The sequence below is a fragment of the Theobroma cacao genome, chromosome 2 (genome assembly GCF_053813885.1).
Source record: "Theobroma cacao isolate CCN51 chromosome 2, ASM5381388v1, whole genome shotgun sequence".
Lineage (NCBI taxonomy): Eukaryota > Viridiplantae > Streptophyta > Magnoliopsida > Malvales > Malvaceae > Theobroma > Theobroma cacao.
Window position 1 is genome coordinate 34,765,272 of NC_142640.1, and position 16,476 is coordinate 34,781,747.

At 34.6% G+C, this 16,476-nt stretch overlaps 1 non-coding gene across 1 annotated transcript; it reads left to right on the top strand.

The window, feature by feature from the left end:
• The first annotated feature begins 16,124 nt into the window (after positions 1 to 16,124).
• On the top strand, positions 16,125 to 16,231 carry LOC148764197 (small nucleolar RNA R71). The gene has a single exon (XR_016025011.1). It is a non-coding gene; the product is annotated as a small nucleolar RNA R71 (small nucleolar RNA).
• Positions 16,232 to 16,476: the final 245 nt, after the last annotated feature.

Here is a 16,476-nt window from a genome sequence, read left to right on the forward strand (position 1 = left end):
CATTATCGATAATAATATACATGCACTATACCAGTCATGTATTTAGCAATTTACATTGCATACACATATTCACATTGTTAGATTGTATTCACAATACAAAAGAACCCATGACTTCCAGCGGAGACATTTACAATAAGAGGGATTACTATCGAATGCCAGATACATACCTAGGAGATGCACTACGGGGACTCCGCGATCTAAGGTCCAACAGTCACCTGATCTGAAAACATGAATTTTTTTTTTTATAAAACGTGAGTACAATACTCAGTGAGTGAACAATAAGGGAACAAGCATACCATAAGGAATGTTTATCGAAATCATGATGCATTCGTTTTCTCAAAACCATGCAATTGTTTTAGCTCTTTTACACCCTTCATGTAAACCCCACATGAGTAAATCACTTTACAAAAATTCATGCTCAACTAGGGTACCAAAGAAATGGAAAATATGGCAAAAACCCACAAGTTAGCAAAATGGACAGAAAGTTTCTCACTGTAGCGAACCTCATTCTCGCTGCAGCGAGAACCAGAACATCAAGGAAAAAGTCTCCTTTTTCCCTTAAAACAAGTCATCCTGCTAAAATAACAATAGCAACATGTAACACATGTAAACTTCCAAATTTCCACAAAACAAATGCTTACATATTTGCATTTACAACCATATACCCATCATCAACATGCACACCATCCCATCATCATCATCATGCACATCATCCCATCATCATCATCTCATATGCAACGGCTTATGTGCATATAGTCGGGTCAGCAACGGCTTATGTGCACTCCCACTCACACATAGCCGAGTCAGCAACGACTTATGTGCACTCCTACTCGCACATAGCCAGGTCCAAATCAACATGCAAAGAAGCATCCAATGCATATCATGCATTTTATCATATTGTGATAACACATAAATCATTGTATAGCACATTTTCACAATATAAAATCATTTTACTAAAAGCTTGTTCCCAAGGTATATTTTCTAAGACAAGTTGAATAGAATCTTTCATATTCCCCAAAACAAGTTTGAAATGCAAGTCCACTCACCGGTATTAGGAGTAGAAATACTCCTATTTTCAGTCAGCGGGTACAGTCCTTTACTCGTATGCAATGGCTCACCACCTAGCCATAATCCATGACACATATTCTAATTAAATTGTGTCTAGCAGTCATAAGCTATTTCAGGCTCGATATATATATGATATGAAATGAAAAATGCACGGGTAGCCATCTAGACCCGGTAGTGGCCTAAGTCGATTTTTCATCCGATAAATTGGCCAATGCATCCAATTTCACTCCAAATTAATCCATTTCTCCTTTAATACCTTAATTTACCACATACCATTTAAATAAAGCCAAATTCAGCATTAGAACCCTCACAGTTCCTTATAGAAAAATTCGATCATTTGGTGCACTAGCACCGAAAATTTTTCTACATAACCGTTTCACCTTAATTCATCATTTTCCAAGCCATTTTCCTTGAAACAAAAACAAGCCCCCATTGATATTCAGCCCTCATGGTTTGACCAACAAGGAACCTTAGAGAAATTGAATATTTCTTTTGTGTTTTTGTTCATAACCATGCTTAACTATCCCTAAACACTAACATAGTCTAAAATCAAATTATTTCAACAACAATTCCTCTTCCATACCCATTTTTCAGAATTTAATTCATCATGATAACTCAATATTCAACCATGAAAATCAAGAACAAAAGCATGGGTAAGCTAGGTATCAAGGAGAATTAAAGAAATTTTAACTTGCCTAGCTTGTTTCCTTGAATTCCAACACTTTCTCTTTGATTTTTCCCACCTAGGGCTTGTTCTTCCTTGGTTTCTCTTCTCTTCTGGTTTGGCTGATCACTATGGGAGAAATGGGCTGATTTTTATGCCTTTTATAAAGAAAATAATGAATGGATGAGATTTTGACACATGTCACCATTCTATTGGTCCATGTGTCATATTTAGCAATTAAGCAATCTCTCTCCACCACACATTTCTCATGTTTATCCATTTACAGGATGAATAAAATTCCTTGGCCTTGACAAGTGCTGAGGCGAAAAATTTACCAATTTGCCCTCGAAGCGAAAAAAAATTACGATTTTGCCCCTATACTCCGAAATGTACCGGAATCACATTATTTCTACTTTTCAACCTCCAATAACACTAATATTGATCAATATTAACCAAATGGGGTAAAAATTGTTTTATAAAAATTCTCGTTTAGTCCTCTAGTGGCAAAATTACCATTTTGCCCTTATGCTCTAAAAATACCGAGAATCAAAATTTTTCACTGCTAAACATCATTTTATACTCAGATAATCATAATTATATTTCATATAATTATTCTTGGTCAAATGTGATCAAATCTTGGCTAGAAATCTCCATTTAATCATCAAATGGTAAAATGACCGTTTTATCCCTAATTGGTCAATTTTCCTGATGGACTCTAAGCTGGACCTTGAACTCCGAATCACTATTCTAAGCCATTTTTTGGGTTTCAAAATTTTCAAATTCCTCTTAGAATTTATATTTGAACTAGTTCAAGGCTCGATTTAACTTAGTTGTACCACTCGGTACAATACCGTCTTTTAATCGAGCTTGACAGGGTCTCACAGTATCCACCCTCTATATTGCAAATTCATACAGCGATGAGAGTTTTTACTATGACAGAGGAAAAGAATCAATCGATGTGCTCGAATCAAGGTGACGAGGACCCTAAGGATACTTAATACTTTCATTGAAGTTTGTATCACCACAAGTCTAGGCGGGTGTCGTTTAAAGGAAAATGTAGTAGTTACCTGTACAAAGAAGTTATGAGTTGACTTTTATTTTGTATGACTCGAACAGAAAGTAAAGTAGTTGTTTAGATGACTGGATGTGTATAGAAATCTTTTGGTATGACAGAAGTAAACTAGTAATATAATTATCGAGAAAGGTTATAGGATGCCACTGTTGAAGGAGGAAAGGGCTACTTGTAGCGACCCAACCCTACAAGTGGGGCCGCCCCTAGAATTCAGTTGGTATCAGACCAAAGGGAAAGATAACCCTATTCTTGGGAACTCTCGCATATGATCTGTGGCGAAGTATGATTCTCCGCTTAGGAGCTTGGAAGGGGAGGGAAGGGACTGCTCCGCGACCCAACCCGGAGTGAAGTGCACCCCTTACCGAGTGCTCTGATAGGTACCATTGGATGCCACCGTGCCTTGAGGGGTGGAAGAATACTCAGATGGAGGAGATGACGTGGGAAGTTGAACATTAGATGAGAAGCTAACACCTACATCCTTTCTCTGAGTCTGGTAAGTGAAATTTTGAGGTCAAAATTTTATTTTAAGGGAGGTAGTGCTGTCAAGCCCAACTCTATTATATACTTGTCATGTCATTCATGTGCTTGATAGCATGTCTGCGTGCTTGGATGCCTCGAAAAAAAATCATTAAAAGTCGGTATCATACCTAGTGGTACAATTAAGTCGATTAAGCCTCGAACTAGTTCAAATAGAGATTTTATGATGTATTTGAGAGTTATCAAAACCTTAGAATGTTTTACAATAGTAATTCGGAGTTTGAGGATTAAATTGAAGTTCAATTGGGAACTTTATAACATAGGGGCAAAATGATCATTTTTTCACTCGAGGGCAAATTTGAGATGGTGGATGAAATTTTGATCAAGTTTGACTATTTGAAACATAATTTGAGCTTGAGCAGTGAAAAATTTTAATTCCGATAATTTTTTGAACATAAGGGCAAAAATATCATTTCACGTGTCCAAAAGGACGTAATTAGAATTTTTAGAATTTTACACCACCTTGACACTTGTCAAACCCATGAAATTCATTTTATACTTTGGATAATTCAGGGATTTTATGTGGTGGAGAAGAAATGCTTAATTATTAAGTTTTATGCATGGACCAATCACATGCTGACAAGTGTCAAGCTTTAATATTATTATATTTTCCTTTATAAGCACAACTAAAACTCTCCCATCTCATTTCTCTTGGCTGGCCAAGGTAAGAATAAAAGGGAAAAAGCATAGAACAAACCCTAGAGAAGAAAATCAAGAGAAAATTCATTGGATTTCAAGGAATTAAGTAAGTAAAGGTAAAATTTCTTAATTCTAGCTTGTGATCTACCTTTCTTATGCATTCTTTTTCAATTACCATGGTTAAAATTCAAGATCTCATGAAGGATTCATGGTTGACCGAATTTAAAGAGAGAAGATTTGATGATTTATTTGGTTAGATTTCAAGGTATCTTAGTGTTTTTAGTTGTTTGGTGCTGTTTAGCATGAAAAACAAGTAAGAAATTTCATGCCTTTCACCCACACTCCTTGGCTAAAATTTTCAAGAGAGAAATTGGATAATGGACTTTGATGAATTTCACGCTATTTAGGTGTTTTTAGTTTTTTATGACGTAAGGTGTAAAAATCAAGCATGAAAATTACATGTTCTACACTAAACCTTCAATGGCCGAATTTTACAAGGAAGATATGGATGATGGATTTTTGTGATATTACATATTATTTAACTTGTAATTGATGACTTGGAGTGTTGGAAGTGGAATCAAGTTAATTGGAGTTGAATTGGATGTATTGGCCAATTAACCGGTGTATAGATCGAATTAGGCCAATACCATTTTATTTCGATACATAATTGAAGCTACGTAGAACACCATATTTAGATAATAATCTGAACATTTCGCATCCCATTTCATACATTCATATAGAGCCTAAATTAGTTTATAACGGTTTAGTACAAATATAGTAAATTGCTTGTTGTGCATTATGTTTAGGTGGTGAAACTTTCGATAAGGGTAAGGAGATTGTACCCGAAGATCGGGACTAGGAGTACTTCGACTCCCAATATTGTGAGTAACCTTATTATCATCTTAATTATCTAAAGTAGTTTTTATTCGTTTTTGTGATTTTATAGAAAAATGAGTTTAAATGGTAAATCTTTATGTTTTATAAGTAAAATTTGATTAAATGAAATGAGTTTTATAAATCATTTTGAAATTGAATGATGATTTTAGAAATTGAGTAATTGGAGACTGTTTGATTGTGTTGTAAATTTATGGTTTGAATGGAATGGCTTATGGTGATATTGGCATGAATGACTGAATTGGAAATTGTGTTGAAATTGTATGAACTGTTTGTTTTGCCTTAACAGGCTGGGTAGTTATATAATTGCCATGTCATGCTGTTGAAACTTTTATTGATTTGGTGGGATATTGATTAGTCACTGCAGTGGCAGGTTTTCGTGGACCAGCCTATTAGAGAGGGGCACGGTAAACCCGGTTATATTTTACCTCGGTACGAGAGGCGCAGAGGGTATCTCTTGAGGTAAAGCTTTAGAGTTCACTACACGCTAAACCACCATGTGAGGGTGAACTCAGCCAACGCCAAGGAACGTCTATGCTTTTAAATGTAAAAATTTGTTTTATGCGTATATGAACTTTCTTTAACAGCCTTGGTGGACTTGGTTGGATGCCCCAACCAAGGTATCCCTAAGAATGAGTTTTGGCACGAGCCAAATTTTTAATAAATTCATAAGCCATGTTGATTATTTGAGTGAAATGAAATTATTTTATTTAGTTGAAATGAGTTTGAAACGTTATGAATCATAGTACGATGAACTATTTTAAGTTATCTCCATTTACTCAACTTTAGATATTTTAGATGATGTTTGTTTACTCACTGGGTTTATAAAAACTCACCACCCTTCTTTCACACATTTTTGGCTCAAGGCAGTCTGTAGACCGTTGATTTTGTCAATGGTTTGTTGTTGGATTCGCACCCTTAGAAATTGTACAGTCGTGTTTATTTTGGTTATTTTGGGGGCCCACATGTCATTGTAGAATATTTTGTATGCCTGGCTGCTTGTGCCACTGTATGTATGAATTTATTTTGCTTTTACGCTACAAAAATTATTTACGCAGAGTTCTATAAATATTATTTTATAAGAAAATGTAATATTTTTATTTAATTTGAATAGTTATAATTTCACTTTAAATTGATGAATTAGACAACAAAACTTTTTTTAGACATGAAATGGATGCTTATTACTCGTATATCATATTTTTACCAAGGTTCAAAAATTTTGGATAAAATGACCAAAATACCCCTGTGTAGTAGAAATTACTTTTTGATTGTTTTTTATTTGAAATTAGTCTATATTTCTTTAAAACATGGTATTTAATAATTGTTGCTCATAAGGGAGAAGTAAAATTGATGCGAAAGCCTTGTGAAGTTTCGATTGGCATTCCGAGTAATGAATGTCAATCGAAACATCGCGACGGTTATCACGGGCTTGATGGGAGTTCTGGGTCGTGACATGCTCTACTAACCTTACTCTCTATCTTTGTTATCTTGCACAAGTAGACCTTGATCACTTTAAAAGGACCCAACAATCTTGGTTTAAGGTTCCATGGAAATAGCTTGAAATGTGAGTTAGAAATTAATGAAACTTGTTCCCCAACCTCAAAATCAAGATAAATGGGAAGTGGTGGATGATGCTCCTTATTCAACTACTGGGTTCTGATATGTGGAGGTGGTGGCTTTAACTCAAAAGTTGGTGCTTATTCACTAGTAGGTGGAGAAATACGTTTACCCTTGAACTCATCAATCGCATCCGCTCTAAAACAACTAACTAAAAAGGCATGATGCTTAATTGCATTAAAAATATTAAACTCGACTACCTCCTCTCCAACTTTAAAAGTTATCTAGCTTGTCATAACGTGCTGGGTCTGGGAACCCAATCGTTAGATGTGGGGTAAATTAGGGAGTCGCCACCAATCCTTTTTTACCTAGGTGTGATTGGCTACCTAATAAATTTGTTATGTTTGATGAAATCCTAAATTAATTTTAAGTCCATCGAAAGAACAATAAACTGGTTTACGTATTTTGTTTAAAGTTGGGTTTAGGAGTTTGGTTATGCACAAGGAAGGATTAGCACCCCTATGACGCCCATTTTTGTATTATTATGATTAACAAATTTATTGTTATCATTAATTTCCTATTTCTTTTATTTGTATATTTTGATTAATTGGTAATTGAGTATATGTAATTTTTTATTTATTTAAAATTAGAAACATTGGAATTCAAAACTAAGACCCTCCCATCATACTTGTGGGGTCCTAATCAAAATTTCTAACCTCAAGAAATTCGTTCGAAATTACAACTTCTCATGTTCTGAAGGGACATCCCATCATCGATCTTAATCTCCAAAGCAACCATTATATTTTTTATATTTATAATTTTTACTATATTATATTCTTTTATTTTCTACATGTATATCTCTCTCTCTCTCTCTCTTTCTATATATATATATATATATATATATATAAATTTGTGTAATTAAATATTTTATTACTATCACATACTTAACTTATTCTTATTACTAAAAATATATTTTATTTACTTCTATTTACTCAACTCATTTTGATATAATGATCCATTTTAATACTATTTTTAGTCCTTACTTAGGCTATTTTTTTCCTAAGACTAAATATCTTTTATATATGTATATATATATATATATATTTTATATTTTTATATATTTTCTCTCCTAAATTAATTTTTTCAATTTGTTCATAACTAACTACCATTTTACTTACTTAGTTTTACTTTTTACTACCTAATATTTATTTTATTTTTCTCATGTTTTTTATTTTTAACTTAGATATGCTATTATTATTTTATATATATTAAACACTCATTTTATGTATATATATACCTATACTAAATCTATTATTTTATAACTTAATGTTTATCCATTTTATTTACAGCTTTATCTGTTTTTACTTTTATTTCTCTACTTTAAGACATCATATAATTTTCATAATATATTTTAACTTAAGCCAAACAAAATTTTAAACAATAAATTTTCTTGGATTACAAAAGGGCAAGCCCCAACAAACACAATCAAACCTAACAACAAGGATAAGGCTTTACCTGATTTGGGCTTGGACTAGCCCAAGAGCACCTTGGCCCAAGAAAGAAGGCAAGCTTGCTACACTAGCCCACCTAATCCCTTTCAAGATGCACCATTTTTGGCTTCAAAAGCTCTTTCAAATGGCGTCGTTTTAGCAATTGCCAAACATAAGTATAAAACCCCTTTTTTTCTTCTCTTTCTTTCATTTTCACCTTTCCTTTTCTCTCTCTAGCCGCAAACCTCTCTACCTTCTCCCCAAGATTTTTTTTTCTTCTTCTTCTTATTTTTCTCTCTTTCTCTCTTTATTGGCTCACAGCTCTCGTTTCTCTCCTTTTTCTTCCCTGCGTCGCTCCTTTCCCATCGGTGTCTTTCTTCTCTCTCTCTTTTTCCTTCCTCGCCATACCGCTTCTCTCCCTCTCTCTCTTTTTCTTCTTGTCTCTCCTTTTCTTTCTTCTTATCTGTCCTTCCTTTCCTCTCTCTCCTCACCAACATCTTATTTCTTCCACCGACCAAATCTGGGTCTCCGAGGTCTTTTCTCCCTAAATCTTTTCCCCGCCAATCGAATCTCACCACCAGATCTGGGTCTTGCCGAACCGAGGCCTTTAACTCAAACCTCCCCTTTTCTTTCTCTATGGAAATCCCAAAAGCCCTAACACTTAACCACCCTTACCTTTAAAAAAAAAAACACAACTTTTGCCTCCGCTACCCGAATTACATGGTTCCTTTTTTTTTGTGATTTTTCTCTAGATTGTGGCTTTCCGTTGTGATTTTAGTTATTTTTTAGTGCTTGTGGCTAGGTGTTTTTGGCTAGTAGAACTTAGGATCTTTCTTTGGCTATTGTGTTTTATGGTTTTTGAAAGATTGGTTTTTTTTTTGTTATTTGAAGAAATGGATCTTTTTGTTATTGCTGGATCTGGTTTTTTTTTTTTTTTGGTTTCAAAATCCTCTCCAGCTTTTTTTTTGAACCAGAGGTTTAGGGTTGTTATAAAACCTCGATTGTCCAAATCTTTGGGCAATCAGAAAAGGCAATCATCTTCTGAGCACGAATTCCGAATGGGTGGCCTTAAAGTTAAAGAAGATTATCGAGAGTTGACCCCTAGATTACTGCCTCAGGGAGCATTGAATGCTCTGAGGGAGGTTTGACTATGGAGGCTTGACTATGGAGGCCATGCCTCTCAATTTTTCCTTCTTTTTTTTATGTTTTTTATTTATTTATTTTATTTATTATTTTTTTAATATAAAAATAAAAATAAATAAGTAATAAATAAAGAATAGGTGTCTACATAGCCTTCCTTCACATCAATGCTTGAGCTTGCAGTCGCCAAGAAAGGTCATCCCAAGATTAAAGGAATTTCCACATCCTTTCCATTTCAAGCATAATAAAATCTATAAGAATATACCACTTTCCTATTTTCACCGATACATCCTCAATAATTCCAAAAAGGTACCTAATCGATTTATTTGCTAATTGCAAAGTCACTATAGTAGACTTGATTTCACTAAGTCCAAGACTCTTAACAATAGACAAATGCATGAGAGATACGCTGGCACCTAAATCACACAAAGCTCTAAGTAGTTGAAATTTACCAATGGTGTAATGGATTGAAAAGCTCCTTCGGTCTTTGAGCTTTAGAGGTAACTTGTTTTGGATTATGGTAATACACTCCTCAGTGAGTGTTACAGTTCATATTCTCCCAACTTCCTCTTCTTAATTAAGATGTCTTTCAAGAACTTCATATATATGGGCATCTACTCTAATGCTTCCACAAAAGGTATACTTATGTGGAGTTTCTTGAATACCTCTAAGAATTTTTGGAAATGGGAATCTAATTGCTGCTTTTTGAAGCGTTGAGGGAATGGTGGCAGAAAGTGTGTTACTTGTAGATCTTTTTCTTGCATCTGTTTCTTTGAACCATTAACCACTACCTTTTTTTCCATTATCTTCTCTTGCCTCTCAACTAGTTTGCTATTATCACCCAATACTCCAATAGTGTCCCATTCCTAAGAGTAATGGCTTTCACATGCTTTTTGCCTTCCTACCTAGGATTTGGCTCTATGTTGTTAGGCAAGGTTCCCTAAGGCCTAACAGTAATAGAGCTAGCTAACTTACCAACTTGGGCTTCCAAATTTTTGCTTGAAGCTAAATGACTATGGATGAAGGCATCAATTTTAGCTATGTATTGCATCAATAGCTTGTCAATTGAGGATTTATTCTCTTGCATTGGAGGTCTTAATTGAGGTTGAAAACTCGGAGGAAAGTTTGGTTTTAGAGCTAATGAAGATTTTTTATTGCCACCCCAAGAAAGTTTTGGGTGATTCTTACAGTCGAGATTGTAAGTGTTGGCATATGGGTTGTTTTGCTGCTAATTTCCCACAAACTGCACTGACTCGGTACTCATATGATAATGATCACTTGAGTGTCGATCACCACAATAGGCACAAGTAATAAAGGGGTTCTATACTAAATGAACTCCAAAGGAATTAATTTTCTTTGTGAGTGTGGTTACTTAAGCAATTAACGCATTAATAACATCTAACACATGCACACCAGTTACCTTCTTTGTCAATGCACTCTCAAAATGCCACTAATAGTTGTTGGATGCCATCTCCTCCAATAAATTATGACGCTGGGGCATTGTGAAGACACTTGGACATTATTAAAGACACCAATCGTGGCAAGGTTAGAAACCCCACTAAGGTGAATCACCAATCGTGGCAAGGTTAAAAACAACACTAAGGTGAAAAATAGTTAAAATCCCACTTTGGTTGGCTAGGCCAAAGATACTAAACCTCTTGCTATTTAAAAAAGAGTCTAGAGAAGTAAGCACTCCTGCTTAAGAAAATATTCTTTATTAACTCTCAACTTGAATGTGAATAATAACCAAGCCTAATGGTCCTAGTTATAGTGTTATAGGCCCACATCCTAATAAAACTCTACTTTAGGTTGTCTAATACAACTAGAGTAGTTAACAAGATATTTAAATAAAATAGGTGTTTTATTCCTAAATAGAACATAACTAGCCTAAAGTCCAAGTACAAGTAAATTTAAATAAAAAGAAGAATTCTATCATATTTATAATTCCTAAATAATAATAATCTAATAGTATACTCTTGTATTATTCTCTCTAGGTTGAAGAAAATTCGTCTTCAAGATCCATGTCTTTTTTGTGTTCTCCATAGTAAGAAGAGAGATCAACTACATTGAAAGTTACAGAAACTTCATAATCTCCAAGAAGTTTTATCTTGTAAGCATTCTCATTAATACATTCCAAGACTATGAACGGTCCATCAGCTCAAGGAGATAATTTTGCACTTGACTTAGGAAAGTGTTTTTTCCTTAAGTGAATCCACAATAAGTTTCTTTTTTTAAAACTAGTTGGCTTTTTGTGCTTGTTGGCTTGCTTTTGATATCTATCAGTCTAACAAATAGTCTTTTCTCGAACTTCTTCATGAAGCTTTTTGATTTGCTTAGCACGTTCTTTAGCATCAGCACTAAATTCACGAGTAGTTAGTAATGCAGGAAAGTCCAAAGGACTAAGAGGGCATTTCCCATACACTATTTCAAATGGACATTTTCAAGTGGTTTGGCTCACAAAATTATTATAAGAGAATTCTACTTGTGCTAGCACAAGATCCCACTGGCAAATGTGTTTTCCCACAAAGTTTTGTAAAAAGTTTCCCAAACTTTTGTAGACCATTTCTGTTTGACTATCCGCTTGAAGGTGACTTGCTAAATTAAATTGCAAGTAAGTCCCCATTTTCCTCTAGAGAGTTTGCCAAAAATGACTCATGAACTTCACATCTCAATCTGAAGTGATTATTTTTAGAGTTCCATGAAGATGCACAATTTCTTTAAAGTACAAATCAGCTATGCGAAAAGCATCATCAGTTTTATGGCATGGCACAAAATGAGCCATTTTGGAAAATCTATTGATGACCACCACTATAGAGTCCTTTTGCCTTCAAGTTTTTGGCAAACCCAAAACAAAATCCATACTCACATCTACCCAAGGAGCTTCAAGAATGGGTAATGGTTTATACATACCAATGTTTTAATTTCCAAGCTTGGCAATATGGCAAATATGACAACTTTGAGTATGTCGAATGATATCTCGTTCTAGCTTGGGCCAATGAAATTTTTCTTTCATAAAAGCCAATGTTTCGTCTATCCCAAAATGTTAAGCTAATCCTCCATTATGAGCTTTCCAAATAATAGATTGGTGTAAAGAACATTAAAGGATGCATAGTTGGTTACCTTTGAAAAGATACCCTTTTTGCTGGTGAAATTGTCGATAAGGATGTTGAGAACTAGATTTCCATATTTCACCAAATTCAGGATCTTTCTCATATAATTCTTTCACAACTTCAAAGCCAACAACCTTCAATTATAAGGTAGAGAGGAGAGTAAGGCGACGACTTCAAGCATCAGCTACCTTGTTCTGCACACTTAACTTGTGCTTGAGGAGAATTGGAAAAGCTTGAAGAAATTCGCTCCAAGTTGCACGTTGGCAATTAAGCTTGTGTTGGGAGTTGAGGTGTTTGAGGTTTTCGTGGTCGAAATACAAAATGAATTCTTTTGGTAATAAGTGGCTTTAATGATCCAAGGCTCGAATAAAAACATAAAACTCTTTATCATACATTAGGTATTTCAATCTTGCATAATTGAGTTTCTCATTAAAAAGGGCAACTGGTCATCCTTCTTGAGAAAGAATAGCACCAATACCTTCATTAGATGCATCACAATCAACTTCAAACACTAAATCAAAGTTTGAAAGTGCAAGCACGGAAGCTTTAGTAATCCTTCCTTTCAATTCTTTAAAGCTATGTTGTGCCCTGATACTCCATATAAAACTATCTTGCTTGAGGCATTCAGTAAGCAGAGCAATAATAGAACTGAAATTTTTTATGAAACTTCGGTAAAAGGAGGTCAACCCATGAAAGCTTCGAATGTCATGAAGCGACTTCAGAACTAGCCAATTGACAATAACATCAACCTTACATTGATCCACTTCAATTCCTTGACTTGAAACAACATATCCTAGGAAGATAACTTGTTTGTCATAAATTCACACTTTTTTAAGTTAGTAAAAAGCTTTTGTTCTCGAAGTACTTCAAAGATCTGTCGTAAATGTTCTAAACACTCTTTCTGACTTCTATCATATACCAAGATATCATCAAAATAAACCACAATAAACTTTCTAATAAAAAGACAGAATACCTAGTTCATTAGGTGTATAAAGGAGTTAGGTGAATTAGAAAGCCAAATAGCATAACTGTCCATTCATATAACCCATCATGAGTTTTAAATGCAGTTTTCCATTCAACTCTAGGTCACATTCGGATTTTAGTGATAACCACTATGCAGATCGATCTAGGAGAAAATAATAGCACCATGCAATTGATCTAACAAATCATCAAGTCTAGGAACGGGAAAACGATACTTGATGGTGATTTTACTTATGACATGACTATCAATGCACATACTTCATGTTCCATCTTTCTTTGGAACTAATAAAGCAAGAACAACAAAGGGACTGACACTTTCTCTTACTAGGCCTTTCTCCAAAAGTTGTTTGAATTGATGTTGTAATTCCTTATACTCTTGCGTACTCATGCGATAAGCAAGTTTGTTTTTAATTATAGAACTAAGGATGAAATCAATGGCATGCTGAATATCTCGCATTGGTGGCAGCTCGCGGGGTATCTCATTAAGTACAACATCACAAAACTCTTCAATTTTGGGTTTGACATCTTTAAATAAAGGTGAAGATACTTCATTCTCCTTACAAACTAATAAAAGATATTAGAGACTTGACTCACGATAAGCTTTGTTTAAACCAGACATAGTGATGAGTGCTTTATCTTCCTCTTGTCTCTTTGGTCAATCTTCTAGCTTTAGTGGAGTCAACATAATTTTTACTCCATCTTTGTTGAAGGAATAAGTATTCTTGTATTCGTCATGGTGAGCTCGACGATCATATTGCCAAGAGCATCCCAACAACAAGTGGCATGTGTATATCGGGACAACATCACAGTAGACTTCATCTTGATACTTATTTCTAATAGAGAATTGAACACAAAACAACGCTTTGCTACCTTAACTTCATTTCCTTTTCTCAGCCATTGTGGCTTGTAAGGATGTGGAAGTACTTTAGTTGGAAGTTTTAACTTTTCCACCATGTAGTTGGCAACAACATTCTCATAGCTTCCATTATCAGTAATGACATTGCAAACCTTCCCTTGAGATATGCACCTTGTATAGAATATGTTGTGACGAAGCCAACTTTCATTTTCAGTCATCATAGCAGTGTTAAGGTTACGACGAACGATAAGAGCTTCTCCATGATCAGTAAAACTTCATCTATCTCATTGTGGTTAAATATTTCTAGCTCATCCTCTACTTCTTCCATGCTAAGTTCTTCCATAACTTCTTCTTCTACTAAAGAGATAATTCTTCAATTTGGACAATCAGAAGCAATATACCTAAATCCTTGGCATTTGAAGCACTTCTATTGACATTAGAAGCACGTGTAGGAGTAGTCTCTTTATTATTATTGTTCAAAGTTTTGGAAAAGTTTACCTTTGGAGGCGGAATGGTTACTAAACTTTGTCTCCCACGGTTTAAGATGGAATCTTTTTGTCTAGATGAACTCACTAAGCTTTTTTGTGATCATTGTTTCTCAACCTTTAATGCTAATCTGATGACATCATTTAAGTTCATCTATGGTTAGCTGAACAATATTTGCAATTTCAACATTGAGACCCCTAAGATAACGAGCTACAGTTTGCTCTTAAAGTTCATGGACATCGAACTTCATGTGAAGTTGTTCGAGCTCCATTGTATATTCTTCCACTAACATTGTTTTTTGCCTCAAGTTATGAAATTTGATAAAAATTTCTTATCGATAATGCTCAAAAAGGAACTTACATTTGAGTTCTTGACACATCTTGTCCCATGTTCTTATCTTGTTACGACCTTCTTTTCTCATTGTCGTTTGAGATTTTCCCACCAAATAGAGGCATGCTTTTTTAATTTAATTGCAACAAGCTTCACATGTTTTTCATTAGGAATATCCTTGAGCTCAAAAACTCTTTCTACTATGTAGAGTCAGTCAAGGAAGTCATTAAGGTGAAGTCTTCCTTCGAATTAAAGAATGTCAACTTTGATTCTTAGGTCTCTAGTAGCAATAGTTCTCAGTCGATGTATACGTACTTCTTCATCAGAGGAAGAATTTTGATGGAAAAGTTTGGTTTTACCCTCTTCATCACTAGAGTTGTTATTGTTGATTTGAGCATAATCACATCTTGTGAGTTGCTTTTGTAATTCTTGAATTTGGCATCGCAGTTCTTGAATCTCAATCTCGTGATCATCTCTTTGATGATTTTGATGTCTTGGTAGCATTTTATTGTATAGTGATGATGATGTTGTGATGTAGAAAAAAGATGATGATATAACTATAAAGCAATAAAAGAAATAGAATTACCTGAACAAGGAGTGTCAAAACTTGATAATGAACTTGAACTATGCAACGAAAAATGATCCTTCGGCTCTAGTACTAAATTGACACCAAGGCATTGTGAAGACACCTTGGTGTTGTGAAAGGCTCCAATCATGGCAAGGTTAGAAACCCTATTAAGGTGAATCATCAATCTTGGCAAAGTTGAATACCCACTAAGGTGAAAAATAGCCAAAATCTCACTTTGGTTGTGGCTAGACCAAAGATACTAAAACCTCTTGTTTTTTTGAAAAGAGTCTAGATAAGTAAGTGCTCCTGCTTAAGAAAATATTTTTTATTAACTTTCAACTTGAATGTCAATAATAACTAAGTTTAAGGGTCCTATTTATGGTGTTATAGGCCCACATCCTAATAAAACTTTACTTCAAGTTGTTTAATACAACTGAAGTAGCAAACAAGATATTTAAATAAAATAGGTGTTCTATTCCTACATAGAACATAACTAGCATAAAGTCCTAGTACAAGTAAATTTAAATGAAAAGAAGAATTCTATCATACCAATAATTCCTAAATAATAATAATAATAATAATAATAATAATTTAATAATATACTCTTGTATCAAATTATAAGCATCATTGATTGACTTAGCCATGAGTGCACCACCAGCTGCGGCATCAATGGTAATCTAAATTGGATTCAACAACTCATTATAAAATGTTTTCACTTGCAGCCACTTGGACAAACCATGATGTGGGCACCTTTGAAGCAACTCCTTATACCTCTCCCATGCTTCGTACAAAGACTCAGAATCTAATTGCATGGAAGAAGTAATATCGTTTCTCATCTTTGCAGTCTTGGTAGAGGGAAGAACTTGGCTAGAAACTTTTATGCAAGGTCATCCCAAGCAATGTTAGAGCTAGTGGGGAGAGAATTCACCTAAACTTTAGCCTTATTCTGTAGTGACAAAGGGAAAAACCTCAAGTGGATAGCATCATCAGTGACACCATTGTGCTTGAAGATATCATAAATCTCCAAAAAGTTAGCAATATGCGCATTGGGATCATCGTTCAGTAAACCTCCAAACTAGACTAA